The sequence below is a fragment of the Haemaphysalis longicornis genome, unplaced genomic scaffold, assembly GCF_048455015.1.
Source record: "Haemaphysalis longicornis isolate Haplotype H1 unplaced genomic scaffold, Haemaphysalis longicornis Haplotype H1 scaffold_2, whole genome shotgun sequence".
NCBI classification, from domain to species: Eukaryota; Metazoa; Arthropoda; class Arachnida; order Ixodida; family Ixodidae; genus Haemaphysalis; species Haemaphysalis longicornis.
In genome coordinates this window covers 227613620-227631402 of record NW_027526295.1, presented here as the reverse complement: position 1 = coordinate 227631402, position 17783 = coordinate 227613620, and the positions used below count along the sequence as shown (strand labels likewise).

The window sequence follows — 17783 nt, the reverse complement described above, 5'->3', positions numbered from 1 at the left end:
CGGGAATGTGGCTCCTCGCGAACGGCTGCCAAGCTTCAGAAAGCAGGAACGCTGGGAAGCGAAACAAGAACGCCTGATTATCAAGAGAAACCAAGGCGAGGCAGCGCCTACCCGCCCAAAAAGCGCGACAAGAGCAATATTAGTGTGCAAAAATCCACACAGAACCCCACATTTGGCAATTTATCCAGTTATGAAGCATATACACGCTCTAGGGCTTCCTCAGGAAACTAAAAAAATCTGCAGAAATCCAGAGAATTGTCTACTAATGCGTAGCATTCTTATGCCGCTTGTCTTGAGTGTCAGTTCTGTACAGCCGATTTTCTCGATTTTTCTAAATCCTGTCCGGCCAATTATCTCCATTTACGCTATTATAAAGATTGCAGGTGTTACTTGCGCCAAATGTGCATTACTGTGGAAATTCAGGGCGTTAAACGGTTCGCCGTTTTCCGCATTTTTTATATTGTTCTTATTTTTGGTTTTTCAAAATTTCGTTCGACCAATTATCTCCGTTTACGCTATTATGACGATTACAGGTAGAACTTTCGCGAAATCTGCATTATTGCGGAAAAGCAGGGCGTTGCACGGTTCGCCATTTTCCGTAATTGTTTTTACATTTTTTTTTATTTTTTTAGACTTTCAAAAATTCTGTTCGACCAATTATCTCCATGGGCGCCATTTTAACGATTACAAGTAGAACTTGCGCGAAATCTGCAATTTTTACGGAAATGCAGTGTTCTGGCTGTGGGGGCAAAGAAGGCTACGCATTAAAAGGCAACCTTTTTTTCTGCTTCTTTTGGTAGAATATTTGTTACATCACACCAAAACAATGTTCGTTAGTTCTTGGTAGCATCAAAAAAAAAAAAAAAAAAAAAGGCGACTCCGGTTTCTGCGCTGCCACGTCCGCTTAGGAGACGCCCGAATTCCCCTCCATTACTTTCCTTTCCCCAACCGACCGTTGGCCTTTCTTGTCAATAAACGCGTTACTACTGCTGCTACTCCCGTTTGTGATTACCGGAGGTGAGTATCCACTCACGGCGTTCCACCACAATTAGGGTCTTTAAGGCAAAATCATCGTATGTCTCATTGGAAGGTTGACCTCGAATGACCCCGACGTCGACACGATTGATGCAAAAACCAAAGTGAATCAATGTAGGCCAGAAGCGAACCAAAGCATGCCAGCCGCGTTTAAATAATGATTAATGTGCAATAATGTTATTTAACGTGTAGTTAATTATTGGGGCACTTGTCCACTTCTTCCTTGTCTTGTAACAAATGATTTATTAGCGATAATAGTGATTAGTAATGTGGGCGTAAGGCTGATTAATATGCAATAATATGTGATTAATACAGATTAAGGAGGTATTAAGATTAATTTTGGTGGGTCAAGATGGAATAAGGTTTTTTAAGGAAGGCAAAATATCTTAGCTGCTGTGCCGACCCGTGTGCAGGTGCCGTCAAAAGTAATTAAAGCACAGGAGCTGTGGCCGAACCGCATGGGGGCGCCGTGTTGCTGCACCGGCGGTAAACTAAAGGAGCACAGCACGCATGCGTGCCTGCCGGCGTTGATAGCACCTCTATACTTCTCAGCCCACTTTTTTTTAACGTGGTTTCGAGCGTTGTTCGCAGCATACTGGTCTCGGCGATGGCGCTGACAGCAGAGCCACCTAACAATATTAGAAGAGAAAATTTTTTCACTTCAGATCCCTGCGATGGCGACGCTTCTCTAGCAGCTCACGTGCGCAGAAAGTGTGTGAGCGACGCTGCCAGATACCGCCCCTGCTATCAGCGCCATCGCTGAGACCGGTATGCTCCGAATAATGTCGAAGCCGTGTTGAAAGGAGTGGGTGGAGAAGTATATATGGGCTCTCACCGGCAGTAGGCGCGCATGCGTGTTCTGCTCCTTTCGTTTACCGCCGGTGCAGCTACACGGCGCTCCAATGCGGTTCGCCCACAGCTCCCGTGCTCCGATTACTTCTGACGGCATGCGCCTGTACGGATAAATATAAAAAAGGTACCCGTCATCCTGAGCTAGAGTTTCGTCTTCAAACAGGTTAGGAGACTTAAATATCCCAAGAACTTTTATGGCTGCCTTGGCTTCAGTGAACACTCAGTGGCAACCGCCTTCGGACCAGATAGTTTGTAGAAAAAATGTTGATATGCATAAAATGAGTTCGCGTCCGTACGCGCGAACTGAATAACGCGTAAAAGTTCGCTCAGTGCCGCTAGCCTTTCAATACACATGCTTATATATGTGAAAGCGAGGCTGCTCGAAATGACGCCTAAAAGGAAACGTATAGCGGTCTATTGAACAAGCCAGGTGCTGTTGTACGTGCTTCGCGCACCTGGGAGATCGCGCGTCATCCATCTCGGCGGCAGATCTCACCGGGGGACGCGGTTTGGTGGCCCTGGCCATGGCTGCTTGGCGCATAAATCATCAACGCTGGTCTAATCTGGCGCTTAGACGGCGGCAGGCTGCGCCAAAACATGCGGTTTATATCGGTCCGCGAAGACCGTGGTCTCGTTTCCGAGCCAGCCTGCTGGAAGCAGCGATTTTTCCTCTGATGGTGCCCTTGTCGTACAGCTTGGGGGGCGATGGGCGCAGGCTAAAAATTGCCCATGTTGTATTAACAGACAGCGTGTATTAGTGGGGAAAAAAAGTATATAAGCATGAGGAGGTTCAGGCTCTGCACCATAGGCGTGCGCACACGGGGGCAGGGGGGCGCCCCACCCCCTAAGATGATTAGGGGGCGCCAAATTTGCCCCATACCTTTACTCAAGCGAACCTGTCCTATAGGGTTATGATCACGCGTGTGTTTTCACGGCAATGGCAGCCGAAGAACCCTCACGTTACCTTGCAAAAGCTGTTTACTTTCAGCCCCGGGAAGGTGGGGTCTAAAAGCAGGCCGTTGCGAGAAACACGTCATCACTTAATTTTCATTTTCGCATCTAATACGGAGCTTGCCCTGTCTGTGCTTTTCCTCGTAAATAACGTGCGTAGCACCAAAGTCCCTCAATAAAAAGCATCGTACTCTGGTAGCACCGAGGAAAATGGCCGCGTGAAAAGAGTTTCATAATAGACAACATTAACTTTATAAATTAAAAGCTAGCGTTTGAACGGTGCGCACTACGTTCTGATCGTTAGGCCTTCAGTGGGAAGAGGTCGGATGTTGCCGTGGAGGGGGGGGGGGGGGGGGGGAAGCTGCGGTAAGACTGAGTATTTGAGTATTTGATTTTTATTTCTTGGCAAAACCAAGGGGAGGCTGCGACTAAAGGCGGACGACGCCTGACAGGGGGCCTCAGCCACCCGATTTAAAGCGTACATAATAACACGTCTGTTTACAAATTTAAGCACAACAGCACAAACTTCGTTCGCCCCCTCGCCTAGTCGAGAACCCGGCGCCCGGCTATGCTCTGGAGTAAGAAGTAATGATTTTATTTCGATTTAATTTTGACCCGAATAAACCAAGCGTCAAGATAGATCGCAAACCTGTTCCCAAGCCCAAATTGATTTGTGGATGGGAATTTAAAAATGAAATAACTCGCTTGTGATGTCTTTTTTTTAAACTGGCAAAGTTACTGTCAAAACAGTCTCAAGCGGAACTATAGCGTGTCAGAACAGTCGTCGGAATTAAGGTTTTGCTCGCCAAAGCTCTATGAGGCTCTATGAAATCGTGACACGCGGGATGTTTTTGTTCTTCACCTTCACCAAAAACGAAAGAGAAAAATGGCAGCCGCGGTCAGGATCTAACCCGCGTCCTCGTGCTCTGCAAAACAACGCGTTATGTGTACGGTTAACTTTAGCACAACGCACTGAACTCTCGTACATCCTTCCGAGCAATTATTTTATTTTGAAACCATTAATTTCAGATATAGGTAGCAGTACACGAACGGCATGGCGTACATGCTACAAGGAGAGAGAGAGATGGGAACGGACTCCATATATCTGGTGTAGTGTACTAGAATTGGCGTAAGCCTGGGAATAGCGGACATAACGCAAATTGTATGGGCACCCGTCCGTTCTGCAGAGAGAGAGAGAGAGAGAAGGCTCTTTATTGAAAAAGCAGAGAGTTTTGGGGCCTGATAAGGTGACGACACCCCTTTTCAGGCAGTTTCGGGCCACTTTACTCCACCTACCCCTTCCCAAGAACCTCATAGCATAGCATAGCAGAGAGTTTTTCCGGCGTTTACAATCGCCCATGCTTCTCTGCTATGGGTCAGGGTTGTAGGGAAAACAGGCCCTAGAAAGAGGTGTGCAGAAAAAAGAAGAAAAAAAAAAAAAACCTGTCGTGCACATGGCTTGACGTGCTTGACGTACTGTTTTTCAGATTGTGTCACAGAATTCACAATTTTAGGGCTAATTCAGTGGTAAGTTGGGGAAATGGTAATTCACGTGGATCCTGCGTTGGCTACCCGGTTCACGAACCACACAAACGGACATGTGTTTTTATTTCTTTGTTTTCTTTTTACAGCAGCGGCCATTTCGGTGCCATTCGCCACGAATTGACAGACAACGATGGCGGTCACTTTTAGTGTTTGATGAGGCGTCTAAGGCTTTGGCCTCAAAAACTGGGGTTTCAACAAAATGATTCGCTATGTCGAAACAAAGACCGCAATAGTAGCGAGGAAAGGATGAAACTGGAAGACCAAGAAATGCAAGAGAGAAGGTATTCGGCAGCACACCGAGGGTGTCAAGAGTATACCTAAGATGGCTGGGGAAATAAAGGAAAAACGGGTTTGCTGCCGGTTAAAAAAATTATGCGATCGAGAACTCAAACATCTCGAGTAAACAGCTCAAAGCGACACGGACACGAGAAGGAAGACAGACACACCAGCGCACTGACTGGCAACCGATTTTTATTGAAATTTATTGACATACTTATAGGTCACTAAAAGCCTAAAGGTCACTGAAGGCTCAATAATTCTTTCCACATTTCCATATGGTACATTACTGCACTCAGTGCATCCGACATTGTATACACACACTTGTAAATTCTGCATAGAGCCATGCACTCTATACCACATTGTATGGGAGTGCCGCCACACACCATCCCTTGCCCCAAATCCCAATCCCTCATTTGAGAAGTGTGAGGGTCGGTTGACCAGCTCCAACCCGGATCACCAACAACATCTGGTAGACCGGGCGAGACAGGCTGCCAAGACCCAGGGCTTCCTGGACTAAGGAGGTCCCCCACCTGGCGGTCAACCCAACAACATTGACTGCTCATTTAAATGTTTACTCCTCCTTCTTAACTAAAAGATCACGCATTGCTTAGTTTTCTGGGCGTTTTTTCCGACGGCCAACGACACCCTCTTTGCTAATAAAAAAATTATCAAAGCTGCATTTCTCTCTGCCGTTTCCCTTCCATTTTTTTGTGACTGTAAAGAGGCCATCACAAAGAGTCCAGAGTGATCGGGGGCCCAATTCTCGACTTCACTCGATCGCCGCCATTTTCCTGAAAGCCAGTTCTCATCGGCTTTCACTTTCGTCGCAAAAATTGGAAACATATTGGGAAGTCTCTTTTTTGATGCCATGTTGGTATGGTCGCGTCCAACTAAAATCGGTCATTAAGCCCCACCCATCTATGCCGCCCTAGCGACATTTCCGATGAGGTACCGCGTGGGCATACCCTAGCATCAAGGAATAGAATAACGCGCCGTCGTTATTCTCACTGCTCTCGCGCAGCACCGAACTGCCGAGAGACTCTGCCCACAACGGGTTCGAGAGCGAGCCACGACTCTCGCCGCGCGTGTACGTTGGCAGTCACTTCACAGGGAAACGATCACTTTCATAGTACAGGGGTTTATTACGCGGACAACCAAGATACAAGCACTACACTGCACTGCGCCCCTAGCCCCTGGGGCAAACACCCGTCAGCGCCGGCCCAGACCGTCATCGGCCGGCAGTTAGGGGTGCTCACGGTGGCCGCTATACATTTCAAGCTTCCATGGGCTCGACGGGGTGGCATCGGTGCTCGTTCACCGACCTTAGACGGCGCGCGCCGTCACAAGGGCAACCTACCAAAGGCGTGGAATATGCCCGGAGACTTACCGGACATCCAATAGATAACGCACTGACGCAATCAAGGCGTGCGTAAATCAGCACGGTGGGTGCCGTGACCCACGCTTGTGGGGGACAATGGCCAATGCAAGAACGGCCAGAACTGGCCGAAAGGAATTTGCGTACTGTGCGATGCACGTTCGAAGCCGGACTCTCCCCCCGGTGTACAGTTTTTCACGCTTTCGGCATTTTTTTTGTGTTAGTAACCAAGTGATACTTCTGCTAGTGGTATTATTTCTATTCACGACACCCAAATCAACCAAAGCAACCACGCATCACGACGGCGCCAAACAGGCCTCTCCTCAGTCGAATAACATGCAATAAAATATTTCAGGAACTAATCCCAAGTGGGAACGGTCGGATAAAGGCTTAAACCGCTCGGCTATACACCGGGATTTCTTGAAGTCGGCTTCATGACTGTGCGCGGACGCGTTGCTGGAAGGACATTTTTTTTCTGGCGCCACATAAACAGCTTAAAACCAAAGTAGGAAGGTCCGAGGTCCTCTTAATAAATACCTCCATAAGACCCCATGTATCCCAGTTTAGTGCTATACCCCGTAACCCTTTACTATTCACAAATTATTTTCCAGCAAGTTGTTTTACCCTTACCAAAACATATACAGTGAAATCTCGTCGATACGTTTTTCACGGGAACCGGAAAATAAAACGTAATATCCGAAAATCGTATTATCCAAATAGGTTAAAAAAAAGAAGGAAAATATACATGCTCCTTCAGCTACTCACTTTTATGGAGTAACATTAAAGCAACTGCCCACTTTGTGCTGCCCTTTCTTTAAAAAGTCCAGGAGAAATTCTTCTAAAGCGCACAAAAAAAGTTGCCGGTATTTGTTTCTCTGGCAGACGCTGCCTTGCACGACAATCCGTGTCGTGCCTTAAATCAGTGAAGACAGGCTCCTTATACTTGAAAGTTCTGAATGCCCAAGGAGAGCGTGATTTTGTCAACTGTTTCGCGTTGGACTGACCCGTTGAAGTTTACTCCTGTCGCTCTAACTTCCTTGAACCATGTAAGCAGGATATTTTCCTTTTACTCATGCATCGCACCTCGTGTTTGTTTTACATAAGGTCCAGAAACTTGCAGCTTCTTTAGAAGTTACTCTTGCTGATCGACAATATTGTGTTGGGCGTTGTCACTGGCAAAGCGAGCTCGTTTGCCAATTCCACGCGCTTCCTCTGCGGGTTCTCTTCCAATTGGCGTGCAATTTCCACTTGCGCCTTGCATTTCTTTGACGTTGCCACAGGTCTGGAAACACAACCGCGCATAGCAACAATGCAAAAAGAGAACAAATCACTGCGCGGGAAGCACGGCCCATGGAGAAGTCGAAAAGGGAAGTCGCGCCTGCCGCGATCATTGCACGCCTTCTTCCTTGATTATGATACGATTTGCTACATGACGGGGTGCATCGCCTGTCTTATCGTCAGCCTTGCACGGAACTGCCACGCATTGCAGTAATGTTTCTGCCGCAGAACCGACGCTTCCGCTGCCTCGGTGTCTCTGCGACTTGTAGGTTTGTTGGAATGCGGTTTGAGCGAGTATACCGAAGCATAACCGTAAGATTGCTAGAAATACCGGTCGAGATCCGCTATCGCGATCGCATCATCCAATTTTCGGCAAGCATGTGATCGTATTAAACGCACGAAAATGCATTATCCTTAAGGGACGTTGGCCGGCAACGAAAAGGAAAACGTATTAGGCCGAAAAACGTAATATGCCGAATCGTATCAATGATATTCCACTGTAAGGGTTTTTTTTATTTATTAAACATAACACCCCATTATCAACTCGAACCGCATTACGCCGAGCTCCTATAAAGTCGGCTTCGCTATTACTCATAAATGCATTGCTGGGAAGAGATATTTTATGGCAATATACGGGGCCTGATAAAGTATAAAGCCTCTCGGGACTTTATTTATATACTAATTGCATTTTCGGACGAGGCAAAAGTGTGACACATCAAGCGTTACGTACGGGTTTCTTAGTTGAGTCCGCGTAAAGAGAGAGACACGCATTTATTACACTGGTGAGCAGGAGAACGTTCTTAGGGCCTCCACCCAGTGAGAAGCATCCTTAGTCCAATATGCCTTGGTGCTGGAAATAAGAAAGTCTCAAGTACAGTCGGCGGAAAAGGGACTTCCCGCGGCCCTCCCGTATCTGCGTCCATTGGCACACGGTGTGTTGAATATTTGACGGTCACTTCCGAATCAACGTGGCCTCCCGCGGCGTCAAACAGTTTAAGCGAGATTTGTGAGATTTTAGACAGAAAGCTCAAGCAAAATATCAAATATATACAATAAACTAGAACAGTAGCCGTTGAAGCACTTCATTGCAGAACACAAATAAAGTGATCAAAATGTGTCTGGCCTGCAACACTGTGCTGAGCTTGTCTTCTTCCCAAGGGCAAGTCAGCGAAGTGTATCAGGAGAGGATCGTGGATAAGGGAAGGGTGCAAAAAGGGATGGAAGAGCGACAGAACAATGAAAGTGCGAGACGTCCGTGTAGATTTCAGGGCAATCGAGGCATGTGGAGGCAGAGTGGCAACGTTAAAGATAAAGATACGTCGTCATCGTAATCGTCGTCTTATTTAGTCACTGTACTAAAACATTTGGACACCCGTTTACGCCTCGCGCTAGAACGTAACGCGCACTAAAAAAAATAGCAGTGGCTTAGCTAGGCTATGCCAGGATATACGTAGCGTGAGCTAAGGTTCAGCTGGTTATTCTTAGGTTTCCTGGTTGTCTAGAATTAGCTGATTATCATGCTTACTGCTGCTAAAACGATTTCCAATCCAATCCAACCCAATCCAACTTAATCAAATCCAATCCAGCTCAATTCAATCCCATCCCATTCAAATCCAATCTAATCCAATCGCGGCGGCGGTGGCTTGGGCGCGCCAGCTGTGCGCCGTGTGACGTCACTGCTCCTCGCGCATGCGCAGCACGGCTCTCCAGGAGCCACGCGAAACTGCTCAACCTCGGCCAGTGTAGCTCACGCTGCAAAAAAAAAAAAAAAATCAAACGAAAAAAAAAACCCCCACACCGGGACACTCGTTTACGCCTCGTGCTAGAACACTTCGTGCTTCAAATACACGATACTTGTGCAGCAACGCTGTATACCTCTACCCGCAACGGTTTCATCTCCGTTGGCAAAAACGCCAAGGCGCCAAGAATACACCTATAGACTGCATGCTTCGCCTTTCCCCAGGTTTCACGTTAGTGGAGATGGCCCGGGACTTTTTTTTTTCTGATGTAACGAGTATGTTCTTGTGGACTTCACAAAGTATATGGCCCTGGGAAGCAGAGAGAGTGGGTGTGTGTCAGGGAAAGTGGTGAGCCCTGGCTTGAACTGGAGCTAGGACTGTAGTATGACGTTCGTGATCGGAGGGTCCTCGTCGCGCAAGGATATACGCGACCCGTGAATAGCGGGTGCTGAGTCAAGACCGTCGCAGTTGAGCTGATTATATTAGTAAACCCCGCCCATACACCTTTAAAGAAGCGAACATGGTACACCTTGAAGCAGTTCGGCCTTGCTGCTACAGCAAGGAGCGTACTCTGAAGCAGTGGTTCAACAACACAGCGGTTTATTCTCTGCTCCCAACAATTGAGGTCTACGGTTGAAGAAATTGAATTGAATGTCTGCGTACGCCGTTGTCTCAGACCAGCGACGACTAGGGACTTGAGAGGGCATGGCTGGCCAGCGAAATACAGGGTATCACCAGCACCTCGACTCAAAGCAATAAATTTTATTCATCATCATCATCATCATCATCATAAGACATAGTTTCAAGGGTGGAAGGTGGGCGTAGTTAAAGGCGCGCTCCAAGATTTTCCTCTTCGCAGCCCGCTTTTCTGATGGAAGCGAAAAACGGAAACGCCCGTGTGTTCGAGATTTCGGCTCACGTTAAAGATCCCCAGGTGGCCAAAATTAACCCGGAGCCCTCCAGTACGGCGCGTCGCATCGCCTGTGTAGCGTCGGCGCTTTAAACCTATCAATCAATCAATCAATCAATCAATCAATCAATCAATCAATCAATCAATCAATCAATCAATCAATCAATCAATCAATCAATCAATCAAATATTCTTCGCAACCTCATTTTTGTGGGTATGTTAGAGAGTGGTATAGAAATCACAGCAGCAAGTGCACGGCAATAAATTGCTAATAGTAAGCGCTTCCCCGACCTTCGCTTATCCGTGATGTATTACGTTACTGTACAAGCAGTCACTTCGTCAATAATGGCGTGTACAAACACGCAGAGATAGGAACCATTCTGTGGAAATTTGAAGTTTGTACCGCTAAGATCATTGCAGACGTAAAAAATAAAATAAAACACAGTGGAAGAGAGAGTGCCCCGTGCGTGTCGAAGGTGAAAATGTCGTCCACCTTGCTCAAATGGCAGATTTAGTAAACTCAGTATTGTAGTGCTTCCAAAAACTCGATCGCTACCAGGGTCAGACGAAACGGCGGGCCAGAAGCTTTTCTGGAATAGCAAAAAGAAAAACGGAAACACTTTGAGCATGCGCGAGAGCTATAAAAGCGCGTTGCTCTGCCTTGACGCTGTTTGGTGCGACACTTACCAGAAGGGGCGTCTGGCTGAGCGTCACTATCTCGTCACTCTTGTTCGCGCCGTCAGTCAGTCCGGGGAGCGCCCTGTCTGCCGTGTTCCGCCCACCCATTTTTTCCGCCCCGGTTGACACAGTTCCCTCACCGCAGTAGCCGTGCATCACGTATAAGCTCCCACGAAAGGTGAGTGTTCACCATGAATTAACAACCGTAGAATCAGAAGGGAAACTTGTATGTCGTTATTTTTATTAAAAGAGCGCGAATGTAAGCTGCCTATACGCCCTGAAAGTTTTAAGGGCTGCGTAGCGACGCCATTGTATACGTCCATAGTTGGAGGCTGAAATTTAAGCCCCTTTTAAGGAAGCGGTTAACGTTCGACTCGAATGTGAGACGCATGCGAACATGAGCACCGTGAATACGACCAACTATGGCGACAGTGTGCCTGCCTGGGGCTGTTGGCGTCTCCTGGCGCCGTCGTCGTCGTCGTAATCGTCGTTTCGTGTAGTCATGGTACTAAAACACCGGGACACTCGTTTACGCCTCGCGCTAGAGAGCTTTGTGCTTCAAGGACGAGACTTTTACAGCAAAGCTTTATACTTCTACTCCTCCCCCCAACGGTTTTATCTCCGTTGGCAAAAGCGCCAAGCCGCCAAGACTACTTATACGCTGCATGCTTCGCCACACCCCAGGTTTAACGTTAGTGGAGATGGCCCAAGATTTTTCGGTGGCTTCTCCGCCTTGTGGTCTGTGTGCCGGGCTGATAGTGTGCGCCTTTACCGGCGTAAGGATTCTGGGGAACCAATATTATGCCTACCGATTGGATAACACTTTGGATTAAAAAACAAACAACCTTAACACTCCTATATTCTAGTCTTAGCAACAAAATATTAGTCTGGGGAATGACGAATTAAACTAATTACGAATTGATACTTTCAAGGAGGGAACTCCGCATATGTTCAAATTATCAGGTGTTACGCCAGTTTTTTGGAGGGCTCCGTTAATTCTCCCGTGCGGTATGCGTAGAGCTGATTAAATTGTTTACATGAACCTGCTACAAGTTAAACACAAAAACCTGCGTGCCATTATCAACGAAAATAGCTGCAGCACCCTTTCGGACTTCATAAGACACACTCCTAAAATGTGAACTACGGTTGGTAGTTTGTTTCAGTGTACTGACATTCTTACATAGTTGATTTCAATTGCACTACGGACAAATTGAAAACCCAAGTGAAATGTTTGTTGTCGAGGAGTATAGTTCTTACTTTACATGGTTCAACCGTACTTATTGCTCCAAATTATTTTTCAATGCGCAAGTTTCGTGTTCTGTTTTTGTCTAACGAGATAAATTTTAGATTTTTTGTATTCACGTGTGTATATTGCTGTGATTCCTTCGAATGCGCTTTATTCCTGCATATACTTATAGTGGACATGTGGGCTGCAACGGAACTGTACGCAATTAGCTGGGGCATCTGTCAGGCGTTTCCAGCCTTCGTTCACAGCCTTCATCGTGCACCCGAGAAAAATAAGATTAAAATAAAATTGTATTTTTGGGTACCTGGTGGCCGACCTACGTTTGGAGCCAGCTTCATTGTAACGTCATGGCGCAGTTCGCTTTTTGCGGGTTAAAGCAAAAAAAAAAAAAAACACTGCGCTTACATATTTAATTTGGCCATGGGTATGGAACTGTCTACTGTGCCGGCAGCCCACAAAGTAGGCTGCGCAATTGCGCAGCCGGCACTGCGCCCCCATTGGCTGGTCGCGACCATGTGACCATCCTGCCCGCATTTTTTCCAGCAGTCGGTATTTTACTATCTACCGCGCAGATGAATTTTTCTCGATCATGCTTTATTCGCGTATGTATTTTAAGCAAACATCAAATCTTACCAATCCTAACCTAACACAATACATAAAGGCAGGTGTCGAATAAACAATAAAGACTGAATGTCGCAAAAGAACCGAGCGGTTGTATATTGCCCAGTATAGAGTTTCTGAATAAACACCGTGAATAATGCGAGACAAAGTTCATAGAAAATAAAACCGAAACATGAAGGTGGGATCGCGACCAAACCAGAAGCGCAACCACTGCGCCACGCTAACCACGTCTGACTCTTCCCCCTGCAGAGGCAGGCATATGCCAGTCACAATAAGTAAGCCACGAACACTCCAATCGGAAAACAGTGCCAGCAAAATATCCCTACCGGCTTTAGAGCCGGCTGTCGGCATTATATCTACTTCCTACTAGATGTATAGGGTCTGTATGGTCAATGTTGGTATAAGCAGTGGAGCGGGGCGTTTTAAGACTGTTTGGACACGCACATAGCTCGGTAAACATTGTCCACTTTACTCTTAAAAATCGGCCGTATTTCATGTAGGCTGGCTCGGAAGTAAATACGGGTAACAGGCTTCCTTTTAGCAATTTTTCATTGAGGCGTCTCCAGAAATTTTTGGGGAAGCAACCCGAAAGCGGCATTGAAACACGAAGGGCTAGCTAGCACTTCTCAGAGCACTTCAATATTCGACCCGCCGCGGTGGCTCAGTGGCTAATGCGTTCTGCTGCTGAGCACGAGGTCGCGGGTTCGATTCCCGGTCGCGGCGGCCGCTTTTCTGATATAGCCGGAAAGCAAAAACGCCCGTGCGTACGAGATTTCGGCGCACGTTAGATTCCCAGGTGGTCAAAATGAATCCGGAGCCGTCCATTACGGCGCGCCCCATCACCTGCGTTGCGCCGGTGCGTTAAACCCTACAATCAATCAATCGAGCACTTCAATATTCATATTCATTATTCTGGAGCTCGGCAAGTTCATGTAGAAAAAAAGACTCGATTGGAGCGCTCACTTTGAACAGGCTTTATTTTAGACAGAGGGAAAAGCAGGGGCTTTGAACGCATACGGTTGAAATGCTCTGTAAGCCTCTCCAGCATTAATATGGCCTCAAGGTCTTTGTCGAGGTCTGCCTATGAAAGCCGGTAATAACCAACGTTTATAGAACCAAGGTAAACGTTGGTAATAACACTGGAACGATCTCATTCCTTTTACGTTATGTAGGCTCAAAGGGCGCAGATCAAGAGCAACGCAGTGGTTCCCCCAATCAGCAATCAAAGTCGCGTTTAATATTTATTTATTTATTTATTTATTTATTTATTTATTTATTTATTTATTTATTTATTTATTTATTTATTTATTTATTTATTTCAACGCAGTGCAGCCCAATGGGGCTATCACAGGTGGCGGTTCGTACGCTAGTGTCCAGAGCAACACGCTTTCTTGTAAAATAAAAAGAAGGAACACGTTGAACACAGAGAATTAAACCAGTTCCACTCAATGTGAGAGCTGTCGGAAGTGCAGAGCAGTGATTCGGCATAATGGGCTGTAGCGCCGTTATCCGCTCACTGCTACCACCCAATGAAATTCAAACTTCCCGCATTGGCAGAGCTCGCGTGTCCGCTGCCTGAAACTGCGCCCGCGGGAGTTCTGCTCTTTTAAAGACGATAGTCTTTCTTGGGCTACTTAAACCCAGAAATTTTGGTCTGTCTGTATGTCTGTCTGTCCGTCTGTCTGTCTGTGACTCGATTCAGCCACCCGGCCAAAGCAAAACAATGCCTGCGCAATAGTCTTATATAGTCACAGCTAAATGCGCCCGTCTATGTCCGGTGTAATGTTCATACTTGCCAACATTGTTGAAGAAGAACAAGACATTACGCAAATATAAGACAACAAATCAATACAGAAGTAATATTTGCAGTGTTCCTTTATAAAAAAATCAATTATGCTTGACTTTTGCGAAATTAAATACTTCTTCAACTGCAGAAAAAGAATTCACTCCGCCGTCGCCTGCTGTCGCCCGCGCCACTATAGCTTCTGGCGCCATTTTAAGAAATCAACCGGCAACAGTTACGCAAGGTTCCACTAGATAGGTTCCACGTTCTGCTTGCAACGCACGTGGAGTAGGGAAACGCGGTTCTATAAACGTTGAAGTAGGGCGCCTCGATTAACGCGCGTCTTCGCCGTACGGCAGCGTTCGCATCGAGACACCCGGTTTGCAGCAGTGGAACGCGGGCAATTTAAAATGATTTAAGCAAACCTTTGGCGTCTTTACCTTGGGAGGAGCGCGACGCAAGAGGAACAACATGAGAGGTGAGCGGGAAAGCGAAGGGAGGCATTTACTTCGCAAAAGCCGATAAAGACTATCGTCTTTTGACGGCATTTGCAACGAAAGGAGCAGATACGCGGCCAATTTTTGGTTTTCCTCCCGCACGTGCCGGCGTTGCACTGCCACTTTTTTTCGCTTACTATCGTAAAAACCAACCCAACGAGCGTTCCTAACTAAATGAACGCGGGCGCTGCCGGTCAATTACATATATTTGCCTCAGTTTTATTTGCGCTAAACAACGGGGAGATGTATGACAAGCGCCAGCGGTTCACGAGTTTCGAACGCTTATGACTGTATAAACCGCTTGGCTCACCAAGCCTCCCTCTGGGTTACGCCGCGACGACGGCACGCCGTGTGGCTCTACTTGGGTACAGCGAGCGAGCTACAAGGCGAGCCCCTAAAGTTCTCTGCACTTAAAATCGGCAATTACAGAAGCGTGGCAGTAACAAACACCACGAAAATGGACTGAAATTACAGCAAACCTGGTCTAAAGGCACTAATGACCTAGCTTCGCTGGCTAGGGAGCTCCATTTTGTCGTTGTTAGAGCGAAGAATTTGCGCTGCTAAATGGTGGAATGCTAAGTTAGTGGCAATTTCAAGTCCCATTCAAGTTTAGCAGAAGTTAAATAGTTGTTCGTTCGTGAGTCCTGCAATGGGATTATGCACCATCTTAGTGCATTCGCCATTGCACCGTTCAGAGAGGTTGTCATGGTAGTAGAGAAGTGCAAGGTCCAGGCGTCGGAAGTGTTTTGAACGGGGGGGGGGGAACTCGAGACAATAGATGATGATGATGAGTATTATGACAATTTCGCGTTTCTAAAAACCGTGTTTTTTCTCCATCTGAAATGAATAGTTAATTTTCTAAGAGGTTGGCCCCGGCTTTTCCAAATGAATCTCGAATCATACTGTTTATTTTAAGCTACAGCTCTTTATCCACTTCGGTTTTCGGCAGTTTCGGTCTACAACTGACCACCTTGTTCGGCTTGAAACAATGATACGAGATGCTTTCGTTAACAACCAGTTTTGCCTTGCTGTCTTTTTTGATATGGCTAAGGCTTATGATACCACTTGGCGGTATGGAATTCTGCAGGATATGGCAGCAATGGGAATCAGAGGGCGAATGTTTTCATGTGTACAAGATTTTCTTCAAGAAAGAACCTTTACTGTGAGACTGGGCAATGCAGTCTCCCGTTCTTTCAGCCAGGAAAATGGAGTACCTCAGGGCAGTGTGCTAAGTGTGACACTCTTCGCCATTAAAATAAATTTCTTGGCAAAGGTTATTCCTCGACCAGTTATGTACTCCCTTTACGTCGATGACCTGCAGATTGCCTTTTCATCATGTAACCAATCAGTCTGTGAAAGACAAATCCAGACCACGGTCAATCGGTTGCAACGATGGGCAGATGAAAACGGTTTTCGCTTTTCTCCTGAGAAGTGTGCATGTGTGTGCTTCGCGCGGAAACGAGGTATTCATGCCAAGCCTGAAATAAAAATCAGGGATATGCTCGTTCCAGTACACAGTGAGCACAAATTCTTGGGCATCATTTATGACTCCAAATTAACGTTTGGGGCTCACATAAAGACACTCAAAATGACCTGCATGAGGACACTTAACATATTGAAAATTTTGTCGCACAAGTCATGGGGGGCCGACCGCGCATGTTTGCTCAGAATTTATGGCTCACTTGTACGGTCTCGTCTTGATTACGGCTGTATTGTTTATGGGTCAGCTCGCCAATCTGTTCTCACCTCACTCGATCCAGTGCACAACTTGGGCCTCAGACTTGCCTCAGGTGCATATCGTACCTCCCCTGTTGATAGTCTTTACGTTGAGTGCAATGAGCTGCCTCTGCAGTACCGTCGAGCGTACCTAAGTGGAGTATATGCAGCCAAAATAGCATGCATAAATGACCATCCTTGTGCCGAAGAATTGTTTGAAAATAAGTACAAGAAGCTCTATGAGAACAAACCAAGAGTGGTCCGCCCTCTTGCCCTCCGTTTGGAGGAGTACATGACTCTGTACTCTTTCAAGATATGCCCGCCAACTCTTCTGAGTTTATCGGATGCTTTAGCCCCTTGGGACTATAGTGCTGTCAAATGTGACCTGTCACTGTTAAAATACGACAAGAAAGCTTTTCCACACCAGTTTTTGCGCCAAGAATTTCTTGCACTTAAGGATAAATACAGTAGCTATTGCCACTACTTTACTGATGGTTCAAAAACTGCTGGTAATACTGGTTATGCTTTTGTAAACTCGTCGGCAGTTACTGTAGCTGAGAGGATAGCTGATGAGGGCAGTGTCTTCACTGCAGAGGTTTTTGGTATAACCTCAGCTATTGAAGACGTAATAGCAAGTGGACTACAAAAAGTGGCGATTTTTACAGATTCCTTAAGCGCCATACGTGCTTTGACCTCCCTTGTCCCTTCAAAAAATGCGGCTGTAGGTATGCTAAAAAATCGACTGGGCCGCCTTTCATCGGGAGGGGTTAGTGTCGTCTTTTGTTGGATACCAAGCCACATTGGCATTCCAGAAAATGAAACTGTCGATAGAGCAGCATACGATACTAAGCATTGTGCAATAACGAAGTCCAAGGTTCCTTACCAGGACCTTCGGAACACCATAAGAAAGTCCATTACAATGTACTGGCAAACTGAATGGGACAGACAGACTGAAAATAAGTTACACCTAGTGAAACCATACCTATCTGAATGGAAAAGTTGCAGACACAGAAATCGTTTTTATGAGGTTATTTTATGCCGACTGCGAATAGGTCACACTGTGCTCACACACGGCTTCCTGATCCAGAAAGAACAGAAACCCGTGTGTGACCACTGTGGAGATCCTCTTACCGTACTCCATGTTTTAATAAGCTGCCCACACCTTGAAGCAGCACGCATTAGACATTTCAAAGCATTATACACCTTTTGCATCCCTTTACACCCTGCGCTTTTACTTAGTGATGAACCGTTGGTGGATTTTAGTAACGTTTTCAAATTT

The 17783-nt window shown here is 46.5% G+C and overlaps 1 protein-coding gene across 3 annotated transcripts in view; it reads left to right on the top strand.

The window, feature by feature from the left end:
- Window positions 1-10622: 10622 nt before the first annotated feature.
- Window positions 10623-17783, top strand: part of Svil (Supervillin) — a 163151-nt gene continuing 155990 nt past the window's right edge. For all 3 annotated transcript variants that reach the window (XM_077699554.1, XM_077699553.1, XM_077699551.1), the window contains exon 1: window positions 10623-10819. The gene's annotated coding sequence lies outside the window, so the exon portion shown is untranslated. The remainder of the gene's footprint in view (window positions 10820-17783) is intronic.